This window comes from Heteronotia binoei, chromosome 1 (genome assembly GCF_032191835.1).
Source record: "Heteronotia binoei isolate CCM8104 ecotype False Entrance Well chromosome 1, APGP_CSIRO_Hbin_v1, whole genome shotgun sequence".
In the NCBI taxonomy this organism is placed as follows: domain Eukaryota; kingdom Metazoa; phylum Chordata; class Lepidosauria; order Squamata; family Gekkonidae; genus Heteronotia; species Heteronotia binoei.
Window position 1 is genome coordinate 28,459,764 of NC_083223.1, and position 26,245 is coordinate 28,486,008.

A 26,245-nucleotide genomic window follows, 5' to 3' on the forward strand; every position below is an offset into this window, starting at 1 on the left:
GGGATCATTGAGCCAGCTGTTAGCCTATAGTTGTTTGTAATGGGTTTTGTAGTGTATGGCGTTCGCAGAACGCAACCAGTTCATAAGGGCCACAACAGCAGAATGACATCAGCCGCGGAGGCAACTGAGAAACATCCAGGTGCCTCCGCGCTGGGCGCAACGATCCGCCAATCACAGCTCGTGGCGGGAAATACGGCTGGCCGGCATTGGACCGGCCAGCAGGGAGAATAGTCCGGCAACTGTATATATGCGGGATCCGGCCCGCGTGCTCGCTCTCTCCATCTTGTATAGCACCATGGAATAAACTATGTTGCCCTACGCTCGTCTCCAAGTCTGGTACTTTACAGTGGCGACGAGGATGGGATCCTAGCCTCATCGGCTACGACGGAGATCTTGGGCAACGAACGACCGGACACGACCGCCGCCGCCACCATGGCCAACCAGGGCGGGATCACCGGCTACCTCGAGCCCTTCGACCCCGCAAATCCAGAGGGCTGGGAGTCCTACTCGGAACGGGTCGAGTTCTACCTCCGGGCCAACAAGATCACCGACGCCGGAGCAAAGAGGGATGTTCTCCTGAGCGTTTGCGGGCCAGCCACGTTCGAGATCGCGAAGGGTCTCTCGGCGCCCGCCCGCCTGGCGGAGAAATCCTACGAGGAGATCATCCGGCTCCTCACGGGCCATTTCTTGCCGCAGCCCTCATGGGTGGCTCGCAGATTCCTGTTCCACAGAAGGGACCAGACCGCAGGAGAGTCAGCAGCGGACTACTTGGCGGCCCTCCGCAAACTCGCCGGGAACTGCAACTTTCCCCAGCTGGAGGAAACCCTGGCCGACCGATTCACGTGGGGCCTCCGCGATGAAAGGCTCCAGCAGAAGCTCTTCGCCAAAGAAGAGCTCACCCTTCAGGGCGCCTTCAGCGAGGCGGTAGCGTGGGAGAGGACCGCCAGGACGTTTCCCCGGGCCAAGACCGAGACCGCTCACCACGAGGAGCTGGACCCCGAGCACCAGGATGAGGGAGAAGCCTTCCAGACGCGACGCGACGCAGGACCCGCCGCCCGAGCTCCACAGCGCCCCCGAGCCCACGAACGGCAGAGTCAGCGCACCAGCGAAAGGGCTAAATGCGCCAGCTGCGGCGACCCCCACGATCGGCGGGACTGCCAGTACCGGACCTGGGACTGCAGGAGCTGCGGGAAGACCGGCCATATCGCGCGAGCTTGCCGAGCCAAGCCCAACCGCCCGCGGCCGACCGCGCACCACGAGGCCGCCGAGTCCCACTCCACAGCCTCCACCTCACTTCAGGTACTGAATTTACCCCTGACCACCCCCAACAAGATAACGATGGCGGTCCTCATAGACGGGCCCCCCTGCACCATGGAAGTGGACTCAGGCTCCTCCATCTCCATAATTGCGGAGGAGACCCTGAGAAGGCTACGCCCCGGCCAGGGGCTGCAGCTGCGACCGGCAAATTTCATATTGCGGGACTTCCAGCAAAACCCGGTCCAAATAGCGGGGTGGGCACGGGTGCTGGTGGAGCGGGGGTCCTTCAGAGGGCCCCTAGACATCCTGGTAGTCAAGCGGCCGCTTACCACCCTGTTGGGTCTTGCATGGTTTGGCCCCTTGGGAATCCGAGTAGAGGTGGCGCGCACAGCCACAGCAGGAGGGTTCGGGGAGGTGTGCGGAGAGTTCCCCGACGTATTCGATGGGTCGCTGGGTAGTTACAAGGGCCCGGCCATCTCCCTACCGCTCGACCCGACGGTCAGACCGATCCGGCTCAAGGCAAGGAGGGTCCCCTTCGCCTTGAAGCCCAAGATCGAGGCAGAGTTGGACCGCCTAGTAGCCCAAGGGGTCCTGGAGCCAGTTGATTACGCCATGTGGGAGACCCCCATAGTGACCCCGGTCAAACCAAATGGGGACGTGCGGATATGTGCCGATTACAAGTGCACAATTAACAAAGCGCTCCAAGACAACCCATACCCGGTGCCAGTAGTCAGCCACGTCCTGGCAGCCCTGGCGGGGTCAAAGATTTTTGGGAAGCTGGACCTGGCACAAGCCTACCAGCAGCTCCCAGTGGACGCTAAAACGGCCGAGGCGCAGACGATAGTTACCCACAGGGGGGCGTTCAGGGTTAACCGGTTGCAGTTTGGGGTCAGCGTGGCTCCGGGGATCTTCCAGAGTATAATGGATGCTCTCCTTAAAGGGATCCCCGGAGTCCAGCCGTTTTTCGACGATGTTTTAATCGCCGCCCCGGACCCTGAGGAATTCCGCAACCGCCTGCGAGAGGTGCTCCGCCGTTTCCAAGCCGCTGGACTAAAAGTTAAGAGGGAGAAGTGTATGCTGGGGGTGCCACGGGTGGAGTTCCTGGGTTTTGCAGTGGACGCGGAGGGAATCCACCCGACCGAGGAAAAGACCAGGGCCATTGTTCAAGCCCCAGCCGCCACGTGTAAAGCGGAGCTACAGAGCTTCCTGGGGGTCCTCAATTTCTACCACACGTTCATACCCCACAAGGCGGCTCTCGCCGAACCCTTACACCGATTACTGGACAAAAAAGCTCCATGGGTGTGGGGGAAGAAGCAAGCCGCCGCCTTCCAGGCAGTTAAAGACGTTCTGGTTTCCAACGGGGTGCTGCACCACTTCGACGAGCGCCTTCCGGTCATCTTGGCTTGCGATGCATCGCCGTACGGGGTGGGCGCAGTCCTGGGGCACCAGTTACCAGATGGCCGGGAGGTTCCGGTCGCATACTACTCACGCACCCTGACCTCGACAGAACGGAACTACGCACAAATCGACAAGGAGGCCCTGGCCATAGTAGCGGGGGTCCATAAATTCAACGATTATTTGTATGGGTGCCGGTTCACGATAGCGACGGACCATAAGCCGCTTTTGGGTCTGTTGGCCCCAGACCGACAAACTCCCCAAATCCTGTCCCAGAGGGTGTTGAGGTGGAATCAATTCCTCAACTCGTACACCTACACGCTGGTACACAGGGCGGGCAAGGCAATGGGTCACGCGGACGCTCTCAGCCGGTTGCCGCTCCCTGACACAGGCCCCGATCCAGCCCCAGCACACCAGGTCATGTCGATCGAGTCGCTTCCGGAGCAGCCCCTCCACGCGGCGGAGGTGGCTAGAGCCACCGGGAAAAACAAAACCCTAGCACGGGTGCTCGACTGGGTGGTGAGGGGGTGGCCAGAGGGGAACATGGGGGAAGAGTTCAAACCCTACAAAATGCGAAGGGAGGAACTCACAGCCCACAAGGGGTGCCTACTATGGGGGAGCAGGGTAGTGGTCCCCCCCCTCTACAGAAACGGGTCTTAGAATCACTCCACGAAACACACCCAGGCATAGTGAGAATGAAGGCCCTGGCCAGGAGCTACGTATGGTGGCCGGGGATGGACGGGGAGATAGAGAACTGGGTCCGGAGATGCAGCACATGCCAGGAGTCGCGGCCGGACCCACCCAGCGCCCCGGCTACACGGTGGGAGACCACAAGGAAACCGTGGTCCCGGCTCCACATTGATTTTGCCGGGCCGTTCCAGGGACAGATCTTCCTAATCATTGTGGATGCATACACAAAATGGTTAGAGGTCGTTCCCGTAGGGTCTACCTCATCATCAGCAGCCATTAGAGCATTACGCAGGGTCCTGTGCACCCACGGTATTCCGGACACCATAGTCTCGGACAACGGGGCAGCGTTCACCTCGGGGGACTTCCAGGCGTTCCTCCAGAGGTACCTCATTAGACACATCCGGTCAGCCCCCTTCCACCCGGCCACCAACGGCCAGGCCGAGCGGATGGTCCGAACAACAAAAGAGGCCCTGGGAAGGATAGTGCAAGGCGATTGGGACCACCGGCTAGCCGCGTTCCTCTTCGACAACCGGGTCATCCCAAACCCAGTCACCGGGGTCAGCCCAGCCGAGCTCCTCATGGGGCGCAAGCTCACCACAAGACTAGATCGGCTAAACCCCGACAGAGCCCCCGACGTGCGAGGGTCACCGGAGGTCAGAGAAGCGGCTAGGGGGTTCTTCGCAGGGGACCCAGTGTATGCCCGCAACTACGCTTCAGGCCCCGAGTGGGTAGCCGGGCGGGTACTACGGGTCGTGGGTTCCCGCCACTATGAGGTATCCACCGAGGGGGGCCAGATCCTACACCGGCACATCGACCAGTTACGCCACCGGACTCTCCCAGAGGTACCCACGGAAACGAGGGAGGGGACAGGGTCCGAGGGGCACCCAATGACACCTGCACCGACACCACGGCCACACACACCAGCAGAGGCGGACCAACCCTCGGACCCCGACCCACAACCCAACAACGCTCAAACCCCCGGGGAAACCCCAGAGGTGGAAGTAGCCCCGGCACCACAAGCCACTCCCAGGCGTTCAACACGGGAGCGCCGACCTCCCGCCTACCTCCAGGACTATGTCACTAACTAAGGGGGGAGGAGTGTAGTGTATGGCGTTCGCAGAACGCAACCAGTTCATAAGGGCCACAACAGCAGAATGACATCAGCTGCGGAGGCAACTGAGAAACATCCAGGTGCCTCCGCGCTGGGCGCAACGATCCGCCAATCACAGCTCGTGGCGGGAAATACGGCTGGCCGGCATTGGACCGGCCAGCAGGGAGAATAGTCCGGCAACTGTATATATGCGGGATCCGGCCCGCGTGCTCGCTCTCTCCATCTTGTATAGTACCATGGAATAAACTATGTTGCCCTACGCTCGTCTCCAAGTCTGGTACTTTACAGGTTTCTGGGTGGGGTCATTTGCATGCATATAAGGAGGGCCGTTGGCCCTGCGAGCCAGTTCTGCTTTTACCTTACTATGCGGAATCACTGAATAAAGAGCTGAATTCACTATCTCCTGGCATCTTCATGCTTCGAACTCAGTACATTTTATCAATCAAGGACAGAGTGAGAGGAGGCAACACAATCCGTCCAGGAGAAAAAAACAACAACCCTGTTGGCTACTCAGCCAACAAACACCGCCAGACCAGGTCAGTCATAGCTTCCAACCCCTGCCATTATATCAGCAGCCTTGTGAGGCCTGGGAGGCACACCAGTGACAGCCACCCCACCACTGACCACCACAGCCCTAAACTATGGGCAGCATGGGGCAAAAAGGCAGCAGCAGCTGTATCCACTGGCCTCTGGGCATCACATGGCCACTTGCAATGCAAGAATGGCCAGAGAAGAAGGTCCCACTGGCAGGCTCCTTTGAATGAACAGGCAGGCATGGGGGGTCCAGGCAGATGTTGGCTACTGTAAACTGACCTCCTGACATTCAGCCACTCACCTGCTATTCCTTCACCACTCCATTTTAAACAAAACATTGCAAGAGTTTTAAGTATGTTTGTATTTTAAGTAAAAAATAATATATTTAATTGTGTTTCTCTGTATCCTTTGTAAAGTTTATGTCTCTACTACCTGGTATTACGTTTTATGACACACATGGCCTGGCTGCACAAAGTCCCATTTATTTCAGATCTGGCCCGCATAATAAATGAGTTTAATGCCCGTGATATAGAAGGGAAATTTATTAAATTTGCAGATTATACAAAATTGGAAGGGTAGCAAATGCAGCTGCAGACAGAGTCCAGATACAGGATGATCTCTATAGGTTAGGAGGAGGAAGAGGAGGAGGAGATTGTTTTTATACCCTGCCTGTCAATCAGAGTCTCAGAGCAGCTTACAATCTCCTTCCCTTACTCTCCCTAAAACAGATACCCTGTGATGAAGAGAAGGTTGAGAGAACTGCTCTTGAGAGAACAACTCTGCAAGAACAGTAGCTGACCCAAGGTCACCCAGCAGGTGCATGTGGTGAAGTAGGGAGTCAAACCCAGCTCTCGCAGATTAGAGTCTGCGCACTTACCCACTACACCAAACTGGCTAAAACAAATAAAATGAATTTCAATTGAGATAAATGTAAAGATCTACATTTAGGCAGGCAGGATCAAATGCATAATTATATAATGTCTTTGCAGTAGTATGTGCCAAAAGGATCTAGTGGTCTTAGTAGACAGTACACTGAACATGCAGTAGCTAAAAAGGCAAATACAATTTTGGACTGTATCAACAGAAGTCTAGTGTCCAGATCACGTAAAATGATGGTATCACTTTACTCTGCTCTGGTATCACAGATCCTTCTCCAGAAGCACTCTGGGAACACCTAAAAACTACCATCCTGTTGACCTCTGAAGAAGTCCTAGGGTTCTCCACAAGGAAGAACAAGGACTGGTTTGACGAGAACAATCAAGAGATCCAAGAATTACTGGCGAAAAAGAGATCTGCCTACCAAACACATCTTGCTCAGCCCTCCTGTCCCGGGAAAAAAGAAACCTTTCGCGCTGTATGTAGCAACCTCCAGCGCAAGCTTCGAGACATTCAGAACGAGTGGTGGACCAAGCTTGCAGAGAGAACCCAGCTGTGTGCAGACACTGGTGATTTAAGAGGGTTCTACGAAGCCCTGAAGGTAGTATATGGTCCATCATATCAGGCTCAGAGTCCCTTGCATAGTGCAGACGGCCAAGTGCTCCTCACAGACAAAGCATCCATATTGAACCCGTGGTCAGAGTATTTTCAGGTTCTCTTCAGTGCCAATCGCGTAGTTCAAGATTCAGCAATCCACCTCACCCCACTTCAACCAGTGAAAACAGAGTTGGATGAGATCCCCACCCTAGAAGAGACTGTTAAAGCCATCAAGCAACTGAAAAGTGGCAAGGCAGCGGGAGTTGATGGAATCCCACCAGAGATCTGGAAGTATGGGGGCATAGTACTACATAGCATACTTCACAAAGTACTTGTCACCTGCTGGGAACAAGGCAAACTACCACGGGACTTTCGCGATGCAATAATCATTACTCTACATAAGAACAAAGGGGAAAAGTCAGACTGCTCCAACTACCGGGGGATAACCCTGCTCTCCATCGCAGGCAAAATCCTTGCTAGAATACTCCTGAACAGACTGGTGCCCACCATTGCAGAAGAACTCCTCCCAGAGAGCCAGTGTGGCTTCAGAGCTAACAGGAGCACTACCGACATGGTATTTGTTCTCAGGCAGCTCCAAGAGAAATACAGGGAACAGAACAAGGGTCTATATGTGACTTTTGTCGACCTTACCAAAGCTTTTGATACCGTTAGCAGGAAAGGCCTGTGGCAAATCTTGGAATGTTTAGGATGTCCCCCAAGGTTCCTCAGTATGGTCATCCAGCTACATGAAGACCAGCGAGGCCAAGTCAGACACTGCAACGATCTCTTGGAGCCCTTCCCAATAGGCGCAGGCGTAAAGCAAGGCTGTGTTCTCGCGCCAACTCTCTTTACGATCTTTTTTAGCATGATGCTTCAAAGATCCGCAGTAGATTTAGATGATGACGATGGTGTCTACATCTGCTATTGCACCGATGGCAGCCTGTTCAACCTGAGGCGACTAAAGGCCCACTCCAAGACAATGGAAAAACTTATCCGAGAGCTACTGTTTGCTGATGATGCTGCACTTGTCTCCCACTCGGTATCAGCTCTGCAGCATATGACGTCCTGCTTTGCAGAGGCTGCCAAGCTATTCGGCCTAGAAGTTAGTCTTAAGAAGACAGAAGTTCTCCACCAGCCTGCACCCCAGGAAGATTATCACCCTCCTTGCATCACTGTGGGTGAATCAGTTTTGAAGACAGTCCAGCAGTTCAGCTACCTGGGGTGCATCATCTCCTCAGACGCCAAGATCGACAAGGAGATTGACAATAGACTGACAAAGGCAAACCGTGCATTTGGCCGACTGCATAAAAGAGTGTGGAGCAACAAGCATCTGAAAAAAGGCACAAAGATCAATGTTTACAAAGCAGTTGTGATGACAACCCTCATCTACGGCTCCGAATCGTGGGTATTATACCGTAATCATCTGCGACTCCTTGAGCGCTTTCATCAGCGCTGCCTTTGCACCATCCTCAACATCCACTGGAGTGACTTTGTGACCAACACTGAAGTCCTCAAGCGGGCGGAGGTTACAAGCATCGAGGCATTGCTGTTGAAGACACAGCTGCGCTGGGCAGGGCATATCTCCAGGATGGAAAATCACCGCCTTCTTAAGATTGCCTTGTATGGCGAACTTTCCACCGGCCATCGAAATAGAGGGGCACCAAAGAAGAGGTTCAAGGACTCCTTGAAGAAATCCCTTGGTACCTGTTGCATTAACCATCACCAGTGGTCTGACCTAGCCTCAGATCGCAAAGCATGGAGGCACACCATCCACCAGGCTGTCTCTTCCTTTGAGAACGCACGCATAGCTGGTCTTGAGGACAAAAGGAGATTGAGGAAGAATCGTCCTGCTACAGCACCAACCCCAAATCAGACATTTCCCTGCAGCCACTGTGGCCGGACCTGCCTGTCCCGCATTGGCCTTGTCAGCCACCAGCGAGCCTGCAGCAGACATGGACTACTGCACCTTTCTTAAATCTTCGTTCGCGAAGTCAAGCCGAGAGAGAGAGAGAGATAGGGTATTGTGTTCAGTTTTGGGCACCACAATTTAAGAAGGATATAGAATATAGATAATCTGGAACATGTCCAGAGGAGGGCAACAAAGATGGTGAGGGGTCTGGAGACCAAGTCCAACAAGGAAAGGCTGAAGGAGATGGGTAAGTTTAGCCTGAAGAGGAGACAACTGAGAGGTGATATGATCACCATCTTCAAGTAATCCTCGCCATCATATAGAAGATGGTATGGAGTTGTTTTCTGTTGCCCCAGAAAGTTGGACCAGAACCAACGAGTTGAAATTAAATATAATTAAAACTTAGAGTTTTTGACTAAATATTAGGAAGAACTTCCTGACAGAGTGACTGCTCAGTGGAACAGGCTCAGCTACTGCAAGTTTGAAATTGTGGAGTGGAACCTCAATAAGTAATTAAATTATTTTTGAAATTGATCTAAAGAGTTTTCTGAAGAAGGAATCTGAAACACTATACTTAAGAACTGCGTCCTTGAACTGATGATTCTTAACTGACTTCAGTGATTCTCAGCTTCAGTGACTTGTGATTGGGACTGTTCCTCCTTTGAATTCTACTGTTTAGGAGTGTCAGATTTTTTCTGGTGGTACAGTTTGGAAGTTTTATCTATACCTCTTTGGTTACCTCTATTAGACTTTAGCCTGGGAATGTGAGAATACTAAAGAATGTTTCTAGAGACTTATTTTGTTGTATTTTTCTATTTTTGGAAGCTGCACTTACAATTATTTTAAGAAGATACACATTTATTGTTGTAAATTGTTTATTTAATGGAATAACATTGTAGTTACAGATTTGTTCTATTCTATTGTCTCACTGACCAACTGGCATGTAAGATATAATCAAAACTGGACAGTAAAGTGAATGAGCAATCTCCAAAGAATGGGGGAAGAAGAATATGTAGAGGTTGAGGAAGTATGGTTGCCAGCGCTGGGATGAGAAATTCCTGGATTTTGGGGGGTGGAGTTTGAGGAAGGTGTTGTTTGGGAGGGGAGGGACTTCAATGGGCTATAAAGTGGTCATATTCTCCAGGTGAACTGATCTCTGCCACTTGGAGAACAGTTGTAACCCCAGGAGACCTCCATTTTTATCCAGGTGGGCAGCCATGTTGGTCTGAAGCAGTAGAACAAAATAGGAGTCAAGTAGCACCTTTAAGATCAACAAAGTTTTATTCACAATGTAAATTTTCGTATGCATGCATACTTCTTAAGACTAGGGATTGGGGTACAGTGAGCAGAATTTACGTATAGCTGGTGGGTAGTGGTTAAGAATCTAAAGTGATACAAAGTTAGGATCAAATGGCAAAATAGTGTAATAAACAAATTGAAAGATTATTTGGTCTGGATAGCATTTGCATAGGAAACCAATAAAAGGTAATAAAAGTTGTCTGTTAATTGCTCTTGCTACAAGTTTAGGTAAAACAAAAGCACATGTATTTCCTAGTGATATTCTTGTCCACCTAATTTACTTTTTAACATGTAACATACATTATAAACATCATTCTATACATTATAAACATCATTATAGTTTTGCCATTAGAAAAAAAGAATACATTAAAATATTGTGAAAATGTATATGTGATATAAACAGCCAATATCCCTTATTTGAGTATGTCAATACAAAAACATTCTGATACACTATTCTAAAAGAGAAGTACATTGGAATACTGTGGATATATGGCTATATTCAGTGAGAGTTGGTTTAACATATTAGTGAGATAAAAAACCCAATATCCCTGTTCAGTCCTGGGGAGGTGTTTGTTCCAAGTTTCATAATAATTTGTAATTCAGCAGTTTCTCTCTCCATTCTGTTCCTGAAGTTCCTTTGCAGTAAAACAGCTACTTTGAGGTCACCCATTGAATGCTCTGGAAGGTTAAAGTGTTCTCTCACAGGCTTCTCAGTTTTGTAATTCCTGATTTCAGATTTGTGTCCATTTATCCTTTGGCATAGGGTTTGTCCAGTTTGCCCTATGTAGAGAACTGAAGGGCATTGTTGGCATTTAATGGCATATATAATGTTGGAAGATGAACAAGTGAATGAGCCTGAGATGGTGTAGATAATGTTGTTAGGTCCAGTGATTGTGTTGCCTGGGTGTATGTAACAGCAAAGTTGGCACTTGGGTTTATAGCAAGCTCTAGTACCAGTGTCCATGCTCAGATGAGATGTTGTATTGTTGTGGAGGCTCCCTGCCACTCCTTTTCTGGCCGGCTCACTTCTGGGGTGGCTTGATGCTGTTCTGAGCCGGCTGTCTGTTCTCAGTCATTATTTCCCTCTCTTCCAGTCTATCCTCACAACTCCATGAGGTGAATTAGGTTTAGAGTGTGTGATTGGCCCAAAGTCACCCCTCAGGCTTCCATGGCACAGTGTGGATTTTCACCTGGGTCTCCCAAATCCTAGTCCAACACTCTAACCACTACCACACTGCCTCTCTCTATTATTCCATTTTTATAGATACAGCCTTACATTTTCACTCTTAGTGAAGATTTGTAGAAACTACCCATCATTCAGCTACCATTCGTTGATCTAAAAAATTGAATCAACAGACTTTCAGAGCTAACAATTACTTGGTGGTAATGACAATCAACACTTAGAGATTTTGTGCCATAATTATTCTCACTCAGGGCCTCAAAAGCCCAGCAGGAACTCATTTACATACCCCTTGACAATAAGCCAGCCAGAACTGCATTCCTGTGTGTTCCTGCTCAAAAAAAAAGCCCTGTCTCTTGCTTGCTAATCTTGCTTGCTACACTTAGTTTTTTCCCTTCTAATTTTACACATTCATGCTTCTAATTATGCCACATGTTAGTAAGCTTTCCCCTGCTCTCAGGGCTTTTTTGGAGAAAAAGACCAGCAGGAACTAATTTGCATATCAGGCCACACACCTCTGACATCACCATTGTTTCACATAGGGCTTGTTTGCAGAAAAAAGCCAGCAGGAAGTCATTTGCATATCAGGCAACACCCCCTGACACCAAGCCAGCTGGAACTGTGTTTCTGTGCATTCCTGCTAAAAAAAAAAGCCCTGCTTGCCTTAAACTTTCTGAAAGAATTTAGGATGAGGTACATGACAGTTAATTATCAGCTTCCAAGAAGCTGTAAATTGCATTCACTGGGACATGTTTTGACTCCTTTTGAATTGTTTTACTATTAATAGGTTCATCAACAGCAGGCATGACATGCTGAACTAGCTAGAGGAAGTATCATTATTCGTATTGCTAAGTGGACATTATAATATGGCACAGAGTTTAGAGGGCTGTGTGTTAAACTATCTGCTCTTAACAAATGGTTGGAACAACCTAAGGCCAAGTTCTAGGAATACTCCAGCTGTCAAAGAGGGGAGGAGAGACAAGGCCTCCCATGAAATCTGGAATATGTTTCTACTTACCATCTATCCAAATAAAATAAAATGATTTCTCCTGCAACCATATGGTTCTCCTTAGATATGAAACTGTATATATCGGTCTAAATCCACAGTATTCCTGCTGACATATTATTCAGTATATTAGAAAATCACTACAACCTGTGCTTACTGTACAGTTCCTAAAATAAAGCACAACAAATCTGGTGGAAGAGAAGAGAGACTTTTTCCAAAGCAAGCCCTGAGGGAAAGGAGTCTCTGAGGGAGCAGGTTCCTTGAGGCAGGTGTTAAGAAGGAAAAGCCTTTCTGCAGGTCTTGAGAGTTGTGTTGATGGGCTACATTCAGCTTGGACCACAAGGTAAACAGTCCTACATTAACTCTAGCCCTGAAGAAGGGGAAGACCCTGTGAGAAAATGGTTTTTAAACACTAAGAATTCCTGAGGCCATGGTATGAGGGATTGGAGACTGTTAAGCAAATATGTATTTCATGTGCAGGTTTATTCACCCTTTACTGGGAAAAATGTTCAGACATATTTAAAATCAGCCACAAAATAGCTCCAGGACAGAAATGGTTTCGGGCAATGGTAAATGGGCAGTAATGGCTTCAGCATTTTCATAGTTGCTAACTAATGGTCATCCATATCAGTTCTACATATCAGCCAGCCTTCATCTTCCTCTTTAAGAGGATAAACCATGCTGAAAACCTGCAGTTTAAATTGAATCCAATATGGTGGTGGTCTGTATTTCATGGTCTCTTGTTATCTAGGGTTGTTGGTTCCCTGATGAGGAAAGGAGATATAAGCACAAGGCTTCCGTGATTACCAGCCTCAAATAATTGAACTAAGGATAGTATCAAAGTCCTTTTAGTAAACAATGTAAAACATCAAAAGTGAAATTAATCAGTCTCTTATACAGAACAATCATAGAACATTTCAAACACCACCAGCGAAAGTCCCAATGTCCTTTTAACGCAATTCAATGCCGTCTCCTATCAGGGAGTCTGGTGGTGAGATACAAAGAATAAAGAAGAACCGGTGATGTCAACACTGTACAATTCCTCTTCTTCGGAGTGCAGCCAGCAGTCCAGTAAATTGCAATATTGTATCCTTGCTTCATGTATTGCATCTTTGAGCATCACAGAAAATTCTTTTAGAACTGGGTAAGAACTCCAACAAACTACACTTCACTTGCATACACCGTAACAACAAACATTCTCTGTTGTGTTGCTCAGTTTCCTGACGAGGGCAGGGGATCCCCCATCTCTTGTTTCTCACCACCACTTGGAGTGGCAGCTGGGAAACATTTTAAATATGGACTCCAGGGGTCATTTTGTAGAAAAAGGTGTGCTGGAACTCATTAGCACAACTAATTTGCATATGCACACACCCCTGACATCACTCTGTCTGGCAGTGATGCTCTGTATTCTTGGTGCTTGGAGGGGCACAGTGGGAGGGCTTCTAGTGTCCTGGCCCCACTGAGGGACCTCCTGATAGCGCCTGGTTTTTTTTTTGCCACTGTGTGACATTGGGGCCTGTTCAGATGCACAATTCAATCAATTGTCGCTGCTGTTTTCTACCGGATTAAAAGTGGCTGATCAGACAGCAACATATGCCTCCCAGTAGTCAATCATTGTGGCCCCCCCAAAAAACCTTCTCTGATCTGGATTATTTTGTTACCTGCTCCTTTGCGGTGTTTTTTGAGTTGTCTGGTTTCAACTTGTAGTTTTCTCTATCTGGATAATTCTCAAAACTTCCAGATGGGTGAAGGCTGTCCTGGAGCAAAAGGAGCCTCAGACATCCAGTTTACGGTCAACATTTTTTTTTACTACTTAACGATATGTGCATAACCGCCCTGAGCCTGCCCTTGCGGGGAGGGCGGGATACAAATAAAAAGTATTATTATTATAATTATTATAATAAAATGTTTTCTGATCTATGCGCCTATGCGCATAATAGTGGGAGAAACAAAAAAAGAACTGCATGGTGCCATCATGTGGATGGCGGAGGACAATTTCACCATGGAATGATTCAAACTGCAGTTATGGCAGTCTGATCAAAAATATCCGGAACAAAGATATTTGGGACAAAACCGGGTCAGTTTAACACAGACTCAACACGCTGTGAGACTAAGCCAGTGTTGGACTGGATGAGCCTATGGCCTGGTCCAACATGGCTCCTCTCATGTTCATATGTTCTTAAGATGTACTAAATTATATCAGCTCAGCATCTACCCTAAAATGCTTCTTGAATTACAATTGTCATAACACCTTACTCCTATCAAACTTTTCCTCCTATCAAATTTCTTTTCCTATGTGGCCATAGTGATGTGGCTTGATGAATATTTCCATCAGTCTGCCTTATATGTTTTGGTTATCTTCCCATTTTGGGGGGGGAGAAAAATATTAGAAAGTTTGTTAAATCTTAGAGTTCAGAAAAATTCTCACAGGGGGCTGTAAACAATGGAGCCCAGATATGAACTCACGGCTCTCTAAGAATAGCCAGAAATTCTATGGTAAAATCAGTGTTTTCAAAAATCTGTAGAGGATTTACCTCATGTTGGGAGTCTTCCCAGAAATGATTTCACACCATTGCTCACATTATGTTTCTTCCCCTCCCTTTGGTCTCCTACTGGTTGCCAGGCAAGGCTATGCCTGGCAATCCTCCTCTTATCTCAGCGCATAAACAGCTTTTGAAATGTTATATCTGCCTCTAAGTGTAAAGGTTACCAACACATGGGGTGATGTCACATCATGAAGTTTTCTTGGCAGACATTTTACGGGGTGGTGTGCCATTTTCTTCTCCAGTCATCTACACTTTACCCCCAGCAAACTGGGTACTCATTTTACTGATCTTGGAAAGATGGAAGGCTAAGTTAACCTTGAGCCAGCTACCTGAACCCAGCTTCCACCAGGTTGTGAGCAGAGCTTGGACTGCAGTACTGCAGCTTACCACTCTGAATCACTGGGTTCTTTTATGTCTGCCTCTTTTCCCACTACTATTCAAGAAATGAAAGGGATGTAGCAAAATTTCAACAAAGTGACTTTTAAATATGGAAATGCGGAGGTTGATAATATTAAACTGTCAAGGAATGCTGGAGATATATTTGGACAGCAAGTAGCTGATGCCAGTTCCTAGATCTGGTTAGGGGGTCCAAGAAGGATCTAAACAAAGGCTTGCCTTGAAACACTGCAGAATGCAGGCTGCACTGTGAGGAGGGTGAAAAATGCTGATTCAAGGTAGATTTTATGGTTATCTTGGGACTCAGAATATTGATACTTGCCAGATACTTCCTAAAGCTCCTTCCAGTGTCCATGAAAACCTGATATTTCAGATAGCAAGATTTGGGTAACCTGTAAAGAACTGCTTCATAACACTATAAATTATGTTGGGAATCTTTCCCAGAAACTATACCTCATTTATCAAACCAGTGATGAGGTAACAGTCCCCCTCCTGTCCAAGCGAAAGCTTGATATATCAAATGATACAGACTACTCTCTTCAGGATCAGATATCTTCATAAGACCATCAGAACATCTGTGTTTTGCACAGATCAGGTAGATTCATCTCTCAAAGGCCAAGATAATTATCTCTTTGAGGAACTGGACAGCCTATTCATTCTGATGCTGAGTTAAAACATCTAGATAACCCTGGATGTTGCTTCCAACTCTATGATTCTATGATGTCATGCCTGAAGTCCAAGAGGTGATTTGCCACTTGGAATTTGGGCAAGCGCAGTCCTGCTTGCAGAAAGCATTTAAAGAGTGCAAGTAGGGCTGGCCTCACATGCCTGGATTCCAAGCAAACATTGCTGCTTGAATTTCACTTGTGCAAACCTCGGTTCACACTGGAAAATCAAGTTGGAAAGTGCATTGAAAGTGGATTGAAAGTGATTTATTTAGTGTGTGTGATCGCAACCTTTAAGTGCTTTATCTGAGTGGGGTTTCTTGTGCCTGAATTCCAAGTGACAATGCCACTTGAATTTCAGGCGCACCTGCTGGCAAAAAGTACTTAAAGGGACGATCCTTTAAGTGCTTTTTGCAAGTACGGCCATGCTTACCCAAATTCCAAGCGAAAAATCACCACTTGGAGCTCAGGTGTGTGACCAGCAGCTGCCCCTCTCCCTCCCTTCCTGTGAGATCTAAAGGGCCTTTCATCTGATTGGTGAGCCACGTGCTCATCTGATTCACTGTTGGACTCTTTAAATCTAGCAGGACAGGGAGGCAGAGGGGTGGTTGTTGGTGGGGTAGGGCTGCGTCCTTAATGTGACATCATAACATTGGGGACAACACCCCCCATAGTCTCCCACCTGGTATCCCAATACCTACTACTGTTTTTTTCCTGGTTTCTAACAACCACATGTCCCTTAATGGTGCTCATGCATCATTTTGGGTTACTCTAGAAACCTAAACTGCCCCTCCCCCCCACTTCAGCAGGTGGGTGTTTGCAACTTTGGCACATGCCCAGACCTTTCTATTAATTGGAGAGTGGGTAAATTAGGGCTTTGTGGTGGGGTCAGATTTTCTGCAAATTGTTGAATCTTAAACATATTTTTAAAAAAACCCCAAAGCTGGCTGTTTCCCTCCTCCCTCCCCTCTGCTGCTGCTGCTGCTGCTAGTGGTGGTGCTGCTGGGACACATCGTGAGTCAAATGAGGGCTGTGAGTTCCTTTCTACCTTGGCAAGGATTCCATATGGCTGTTCTATAGTAAGTTGCCCGTTCTATACTAAGTTGCCCGTTGTATACCCAGTCATTATCTGAATATTTCAATTGATCCATCCAATTACTAGCTACAGGTGATTATATACCATAACTGAAACACATTTTTTGCAACCCCCCCAAAAAACCATTTATATAATCTATAGCTCCAACAATAATAGAAGATCCACAGCTTCTACTTAAAGGAAATAACAAAAGACCTTTAACAAATAGTTTAATTTGTCCAGTTCCAGTGCAGAATTTATTTTTATCATCCATTTCACGAGTTGCAATGGACCTAGACTTCTAGGTTTCTAGATTTCTAGACTTCCAAGGTAACTTTGCAGCAGCAAAGTTTTCATGTTTAGTCACATCAGAGTGCTTTAGCAAACTCAGCAAAGTTATCAAGGTATCAAGTCTCAACTGATTCCCATTATTGCCAAAATAATATTTATATACTTTCCCCAGAATTATTAACCAAAGGTTTCTTCCACCATATGTGAAGAAAAATATACATCATCATCTTCTGAAATTTAAACTGACCAGTTTCATATACCTTGTTAACCTCCTGCTCCAGCAGGCACTTACACAAAATCCTATATTCTGCCCATCAATTTCAATGAGAAATACCCACTAAAATCAACAACGGTGCAAGGGATCTAATATATCTACATACATATTCCCAGTTCTCATCTCCAACAGTTCCATCCAGCTCTTATTTATTTTTACTCACCTATTGACTAAATAGTTCTCAGGGTACCTGAACAGTCTATTTTTTAAAAAAACATATTTTCAAAAGATTGTATCCAAAATTGCTCCATACATTTCAAAGTATAATTTTTTACTATATTGAACTTTCCTTTCCCCCCTAACCTAGTCCACACTCTCCAGCGCAAAGGACATCTGTGTAAGAAAATATTGACTATATAGGTATTGTTCAAAAAAGATGCCAAAGGCAAGATGTCTGGTCATAAAGCCTTCCTTTAATTGTTCCATGTTGCAAGAATTTCTATGTCAGAACCTATTTCTTAGATACTAATCTGGATTATTCTTTCTCCAAAATACCTCCAGTAGTAATAGAATCAGTTCTTGTCCCCAAACCATATCATGGGTTAGCATTCTTTGGCTAGGACCATTGGACAAACCATCCAGTCTTAGAAGCCACACAATATAATTTTATTTACTAATAGCCTGCCTTCTACAAAGCACACTTGCAATACACTGGATCCAGCCTGTGCCTTCTTACTGCTCACATAACCATCAGTAGCACTTTCATAATGATGGGAAAAAAGAGCTTCACTCAACAACGAAGGCTAAAAGTGGATGAATGTATGTGCTCCGAGTTTAAGGAGTCCAATTAACAGTGGCAGTCTTATATGACTGAAGGGAATCTATATGTTTTGGCTGAATCTCTATGAAAGAAGTGGAGAGGGAAACAAGAATAATCATTCATCAGGACCTCGTTGGAGTAATTTGGTTGCCATGGAATGTCCAGGCACCAATTAAAATTCTTCAGAGCCAAGCTTGGACTGAAAATAATGACAGTTATCAGTCCTTTAAATCTGCAGGACTGAATACATATTTTTTTCAACAGTAAGTTCCTTTTTAAGGACATTTCAGGACTGTTGGATGTTATTTATAGAGATCAAAAGTTGTACAGGAATTTTGTAGATACTCTTTATAAAATATTGTTATGCATTGTAGACTAGAGATAAATAGTCACATTGTTATGTTTGATAAATATAATTTATTATCACTTTAAAAACCATTGTACAGTTATCCAACATAACATTAAGGTGTAGTGGTTAGAGTGCAAGATTAGATCTGGGAGACCCAGATTCCAATCCCCACTTGTACCATGGAAGCCTTAGGCCAGTTGTACACTCTCAGCCTAATTCCCATGGCAACACCTATTGTTTAGTCTTCTACTGCACAGTAATAAACTATGTATCCAAAGTTGCAACCTTGAATAGAAAGTTCTATTCAATGAATACTTTGGAAAATAAGTTGTTGTATCTCAATCATGCTGGGGAAAGGGGGGCCTATTGCTTAGTAGTTTACCCTATATTTCTGAAAGAATACCTGGGTCACCCCAGATCTGATTCAGATCTGTCTGTACCTATTAACCTGGATCTTATAATAAAAGGAACTTTATAAAGAATAAAAGACTTTTTATTATTGGGGAACCAGGGGAGGGATTTGACACTGAGGTGCTCTTGTTGTCACCACCATTCCTGCTATTTGCATTTTTTCCCTGGTTCTGGGATTGCTCAGCTGGACTTTTCTCCAGTATATGTCCTTGGAAGTAAGTGTCCAGAAGTTTGTAGAGCTGTGTGTGAAAGTAACTGAGTTCTAAAAGATGCATGTGAAAGCAGTTGACTTCCTAGCTCTTGGCACCAACTGAAGTGCTTTGGGATAGCACTGGTTTGCTGAGGGAAGTAATTAATGGTTTATACTTGGTTGAAGAACATACTGCTTCTCTGAACTTTTTTTCTCTACTAGTACATGGAGTGCATGGGAAGAGGGGGGAGAGACAGAGAGAGGGAAGCGTAGGCTTCCCAACCCTCCCGCCCTGGCAGGGGACCCCAGAATTTCCACCCTCTTCCCCCGCTCCCCAAAAAAATGGAAGTGGGGGGAGGGGGAAATGGCGCTGGGGAGCATGGCGAGCCGCCTGATCCTGGAGCGGGCGAGGCCGCCGCGCCGCTGCCGCCCCCTCCCCGCCCACCGCAGCTGCTCCTCCGAGATGGGCCCAGGCTGAGCCCATCTCGGAGGAGCAGCCAAGAGGCGGCAGCAGCGCAGGGGAGGGTGAGGCAGGCCAGGAGCATGGCGAGCCATGAATCTGGGCCCTTCTAGGACCCGGACTTGGGGCTCGCCACGCCCCTGGCCCGCCTCCACTTCCCCCTCCGCTTCCACCCCAGAGGTGGAGCGGGCGAGGCCGCCACGCCGCTTCCGCCTCTTCTCTGCTCGCCATGGCTGCTCCTCCGAGATGGGCTCAGCCTGAGCCCATCTCGGAGGAGCAGCCACGGCGAGCGGAGAAGAGGCGGCAGCTGTGGGGCGGCTCGCCACGCTCACCGGCGCCGTTTCCCCCTCCCCCTAGCTCCATCCCAGTGTCTCCTGGCTCCACCCCCAAAGTCTCCTGGCTCCACCCCCAAAGTCCCCAGATATTTCTGGGGTTGGACTTGGCAACCCTAGGGAAGTGGGAGGAAATATCGTGGCAGCTGTAGGCTCACTTGTCCACCCACTGGAGAGCTGCTTGGAAAGTAGCACCATAGGGTGCAAAGGGCTTCAGCTGAAGTTCTCCACTACCCCACTGCCATGGCCCCTGCTTCACCATCAAAACATTTCTGTATATGGGCCTGCATTCAAGTACTAACCAGGGCCAACCCTGCTCCCAAGATTTGTCAAGATCAGGCTAGCCTGGGGCATCCAAGTCAATGCATAGACTCTTACAGCTTCAAATTTGTTTTGCATGTACATCTACTGCAGCTATCTGTAGAACATCAGCTATTATTTGAGGGAATGGACTTAGCAAGAAACCTAATTCTTGCATCCTACTCTGAACCTACAACCATACTTGAAATCAAGGGTCATTTTGTAGGAAAAAAAGGTGCAGGAGCTCAGTTGCATATTTTATTTGCATATACCCTGGGATCTGTGTGCAGCAGGGAGAGAACTCCCCATTGCATGCAGACCCTGGCTGGAGGTTCAGGGGCTGCGCTCCTGTGAGCTTCTGCTGAATTCAAGCTCTGCTTGAAATAGCAGAATGCTCTAGGTTGTGGGATCTTGAGCTCTATGGAAATCATCTGTTCAGACCAGGTCTTTGTAACAGAGCTTTGACATGCACTTAGTTTTCTTAAAAGATCAGGAAGTATGACCATGATAATACTGTTCTTTTGAAAGGTTTTTGAAATCTGCAGTTCAGTTTTGCCTAAAAGCTCCCATTTAGTTACAAACTATGGTGTTTATTGTTGTTGGTTTTTTTAAATAAAGTACAGAATACTATCCTCTCAATTCAATGTGTAATTATGTTATTTGAGTACCTTGTCCAGGAGTGACATATTTTAGTTTGGAGCAGGGGCGGGGAACCTTTTTTCTGTCATGGGCCATTTGGATATTTATAACATAATTCGTGAGCCATACAAAATTATCAACTTAAAAAACAGTGTTTTGCTGAGGAAGAATGATTCAGGCCAGCAAAATTAATGTAAATAATTGTTTTTCTATTTGAATTCATGTGGGGAGAGCCTAATTTGGCACACACACAACCCCCCAACCCACTGCCCTAGGCAAATGCCTAGGTCCAGGGCTTTTTTTTGTAGAAAAAGCCCAGTAGGAACTCATTAGCATATTAGACCGCATCCTCTAATATTAGCATCCCCTAATATTAGAAATGGAAATAAAGGGAAATAAAGAAATGGGGAGAAGAAAGGGAAATGAAGAAATGTGGGGAAGAAATGGAAAGAAAGAAATGGGGGGGGAGGGTAATAAAGGAAAATAAAGAAATGGGGGGGGGAGGGAAAGAAAGGGAAATAAAGAAGGGGGGAAGAAAGGGGTATTAAGGAAAACAAAGAAAATGGGGGGAAGAAACAGAAAGGGAAATAAAGAAATAAGGGGGAAACTTACTTGAACTGTGACAGTGACTTTTCCAGGCCCTGCAGTCATCTTGGCTGGCTAGCCAGACCCCAGGGAGGCTGCCACGATCCCTGCTGGCCAGCCAGGTCCCGGGGAGGCTGCTACACAGCGTGGCTGGACCCCACAATCCTCACTGGCCAGCCAGGCTGCAGGGAGCTGCCACATGGCTCAGCTCAGCCCAGCAATCCCCAAGGGTCAGACCAAGTGATCTCAAGGGCCAAAAATGGCCCTTGAGCCAGACGTTTCCCACCCCTGTTTTGGAGGCAAGAAGCTTTTATGAATAAATGGTGAGGATACCCCTGCTGAACTGAGGTGATTTCCCATCCCTGCCATAAATGCTTGAGTTGGTGCAGGTTCCATGAGTGCTATGAACACTCTGGAGGGTCTTAGTCCAACATGTATTTCCACCACAGTTAAATATTCCAAAAAATTAATCCTATATGTTCTTTCAGTTCAACAAAATATCAACAGACATTACCTGTGCATTTTTATGTTATTGTTGATAAAATCACACAACCATAATATCAAGATTTTTGCCCAGATTTTATGAAAGGGCACATTTATTTATTTTTGTTGATTTATATTCCGCCCTCCCTGCAAGCAGGCTCAGGGCAGATTACATTAAATAAAATACAATACATAGTGAATTAAAACAGTTAAAACAAATTTAAAGCAGACAACCAGCTAGAAATACAATGAAACCAGAACTGTAGCCACCAGGCAACAAGGGCTTCAGAAGACTGGGCCAAGTAAAGAAAACAGCTGCAGCAAGGGAGGCACCCATCACCTCAACCAAAGGCCTGGTGGAACAGCTCCATTTTGCAGGTTCTGCAAAATGGTAAGAGATCTGGCAGGACCCTGATCCCGAGGGGAGCATATTCCTCCAGGCAGGGGCCAGGGTCAAAAATGCCTTTGGCCCTGGTTAAGACTAATTGAGCCTGTAGATGCTGGTTGGCTGAGTGTAAAGATCTTCAGGGCACATATGGGGAGAGGTGGTCCCCATAGGGAAAAGTAGGGGAAAGTATGCTGTTTGGATTTCATATCTTAAAGGGAGTCGGCCACAGTGGCAGTTTGACAAAAATGTTCTTTGAAAACTGATTATTTGACTGAGGCTCTGGAATCCCCAAAAATGCATCACCTAAAGATTCCCCTATAATAAACACCCACCCACAAGAATGTACCATGTTATGTCCGGACTGAGTTTCCTAGGTATTCTGTGAGCTTCAACTCTGACGACAATAGAGCACTAGGATTGAAGCAGCCATGGTCTGGTTCAGGGGTGGGGAACAGTGGCTCTCCAGATGTTTTTGGCTACAACTCCCATCAGCCCCAGCCATTGGCCATGCTGGCTGGGGCTGGTGGGAGTTGTAGGCAAAAAACATCTGGAGAGCCACTGTTCCCCACCCCTGGTCTGGTTGGACAGGTTGCCCTAGTTGCATTATAGGGGGCTAGAGGGGCAGTTTGATTGCACCTATGGGCCTGGAGCAGTGCGGAGTTTTACAGTATTTAACCAGGCCAAGGTCTGGGGTTTGCATGCTGTATACAGTTGCTTGAAATCACTAGTAAAGATGCTGATCACTATTCTTGGAGTCCTTGTTCTTGCCATCAAACCCAGTATTTAACACACCAGTTATTCTTTCACAAAATTGGGATCTAGTGACCCTTTATATATTTTGTAGTGGTTCCATCACTGATGTAACACTTTTAATTTGTCTTCATTTCAGTTAGCTAGAATGAGTGCTTTCTTCTCATTCTTTAAACAGCTGGAAATAAAAGATAAACTATCTCTTCCATCAACCAGACAAAATTATTTTAATTATTATCTGCTAAACCTCTATGCTGGAAAAGAGACTAAATGATAAGGACCTACCTACATGATCCCTCTGAAAATGCTTCCTCTTTATGAGTATGTAAAACTCATAGGCTGATAACAGATGGGCAGTTGGGAGCAGATGAGAGTAGTCCCAAATCGGGCTGGCTCAGAAAGAAACGTCCTGAACTGTCCACACTCTCCAGTGAGGGGCCCTTATCCCACCAATGGGGTGCCTTGGCACGGTCAGACAGCTGCAGCACATCATTCCCTTGGCATGCGCTCTGGGTAGTTTGTTTTTAAAAAGCCAGAATTGGCTTGGGGTGGCTTGGTGGGTTCACACCACCGAGGCATCTCACTTCCATGCTTCCACATCCAGACACCAAAGAGGCGACTGGTGTGTGCTTCAAACATTCACTACCACTTTGAAAGCGGTAGCTTTTTGAGCAGCTCTGAGGATGCCAGAGGACGGGGTGAGTACGGGTGGGGACAGGCAACAGATGTTAGCGTTTGGAGGGATTTTTCATGTTGGTTTTCATGTTAGTCTCTGAGTCAGCCCAAACTGCCTGTCTGTTATCAGTCATAAAGTCAGCATTCTGGAGATGATAGAAGGCAGACCCAGCAATAATGGTCACCTTGGCTCCATAGAAAGTACTATTTTAGTGGGCCAGTAGGAAGCCTAATCTATGCACAAGGTATGCAAAATTTCCCTTCAATGCCAAAACCAAATAACCTGCACTTTCCTGGACCCAATGATTATTTCTAAGTTGTTCTAGAAAATCTGGCCAAGAACAACTGTGCTGGATCAAACTAATGGTTCATCTACTTCACCATTTGTCTCAGACTCTGAACTAACTGGTGCCACTGGTTAGAGGGCTCCTGAGTGCCATTTGAGGTCTGGACAGATCACAAGAACTTGGAGGCTTTACAATCCCCCCAGCACCTTGGGGCCAAACAGATGAGCAGAGTTCTCCTCAAAATTTAATTTTACTCTCAAGCATTTACCTGGGGAGGTCTAACTTCCTAGTGGACACACTGTCTTGCCTCCCACAACATGAGAATCAGAGGAAAGAAGTAATAGATACTATGTTCACTCCTGCCAGTTAGGAGGAGTGGTAACTACATGCAGTCAGGCACAGGAAGCCACCAAGACCCAATCCAGCTCCTGGGTGGAGAAAGTCAAAGAAGCACTACTAAAAGAAGCAGGGTGGGATCACGTTGCACTGTACAAAGGAGAAAAGCTGTATGTTCCAGAATCTTTGAACGCTAAGATTTTACAACATTGTCATGATAATAAGCTAGCTTGACATTTTGGGTTTATCAAAACGTTGAATTTAACAGGGAGACAATTCTGGTGGCTGAGCATGTGCAAGGACATATCCCAATTTGTATCCTCATGCTCCACTTGTTTAATAGGAAAGAAAAGAGGGAGGAAGCCCCCAGGTCTCTTGCAATCTTTAGAAACCCTCTTGTACCCTTGGTCGATAATTTCCATGGACTTTATCACAGACTTATCCCCCAGTAAGGGGAAGACCATCATCTGAGTTGTAATGGACACATTTTCCATATAAGTCCACTTTGTGCTGTGTGCAAAGCTCCGAAGGACTAGGAAACTACCTAAGCTGTTCCTGCAACGTATTGTGCAATTGTATTTTTTCCCAGACAAGGTAATTTCCGACAGATGCTCTCAGTTTGTAGCCAAGTTCTGGAAGGAATTCCTTAGCTTAATGACATTCCTCATTTGTGTAACTACCAGGCCCATAGCCAGAAAATTTGGGGTGGAGGGGCCCCTGAGGTAATAAATTTGGTGGGGGGAGGGGCACAGGGCCAGATGACCCTTCGTGCAAACTCCACAAGTTTCTCTCCCTTCCCTCCCACTGCAACACTTGCCCACTGCATCCTTCGCCGGCTTGCCGCTACCGCCGCCCACCCATCCTTTCCCTTCCCTTTGCCCCCCCTCCCCCAGCGCACTGCCCACCTGCCCGCCGTCACAGCCTGTGCCTCCTTCGCCGGCTCGCCATCGCTACCGCTGCCCGCCGCTCCTTTCCCATCCCTTCCCTTTGCCTCCCCCCACTGCGCAATGACAGCGCGCAGCGCTTGAGCCCTGCCGTGATCGCTCGGGGGGGGGGGGGGGAGGCAAAGTGAAGGGATGGGAAAGGAGCGGTGGGCAGCGGTAATGGCGAACCAGTGAAGGAGGCACAGCCAGAGCGGGGCAGTAAAAAGAGGGGCCTTACAGGTGGAAGGTGGGGTTGGGTGGAGCAGCCTGCCCCCCCCCCCCCCGGCCTGAGAAAGGGGCAGTTGGGCTGCTCTGCCTTGTCTCCCCTCAAGAAGCCAGTCTCGGAAGAGAGCTCCCATTGGCACACCATCCACACCATCCAGCCATTCTCAGCTTCCCGCATCTGCAACTCGGGAAGCTGAGAGCAGCAGGGCAGGTTGGGGAGTGCCCAGCGGCACCCTGAGGCGCTGGGAGGGGGGGAGAGACAGGAGGCTTGTGGTAATGAAGGACAGTAACACAGGCGAGAAGGGGGGAAGCTCCCATCTCTCTGCTCTTTCTTCTTCCCACACTCTCTGCAAGAGAAACCTTCTCCCCCCACTCTTTTTAGCATAATGTTCAATGGAGAGCAGACTTTATTATCTTCTATTTCTACAAGTGGTCTGTTTGCTGTTTGCTGGCACGCTGCAGTAGCAAGTTTGGGGCAAATGGCGATTCTCAAAACTTATTCAAAACAAAGTGTTTCAAGCACTGGAGGCAACACAGGCAGCCAATCAGCATGCTGGTTTAAAGCAAGCACATAAAACAATGCAGCCTGTAAGGTTGTTGACAATTGGTCACATTGTATCAAAACCACGCCCCCAATGGGAAAAAAACCAGGAGGTGGAGATTTCAGTGAGGAAACACTGAAGAGCGACAGGAAGAGCGACAAGGAATGCTCCGGGATAATGGTAGTGCAGAAATCAATCCCAGGGATGTACTGGGTGGGGAGGCTGTGGTGCAGAAATAAATAATCTGAGTCGGGGGAAACAGACCCATCTGAACACTGACGCAAATGTGTAGTGCAGTTTCTCCTCCTGCTCAATTGAGCGAGAGAGGGGGAAGTGGGAAGCTGCAGATCTCTGTGCTTTATGCATCCCACTTTCCCCTTTCTTGCTTGATTCAGAAGAAGGGGAAACATGTGGAGCCGGCAGGCCAGCTTTCCATGCTTCTAGCAGCCAGCCAGCTGCAAGAAGCACAGAGAACAGTGGCTTCCCTCTTCCCCTTCTTGCTTGATTGA

The 26,245-nt window shown here is 47.4% G+C and overlaps 1 pseudogene; it reads left to right on the top strand.

The window, feature by feature from the left end:
• Positions 1-3,261: 3,261 nt before the first annotated feature.
• LOC132581954 (uncharacterized protein K02A2.6-like) lies at positions 3,262-26,245 on the top strand (annotated as a pseudogene).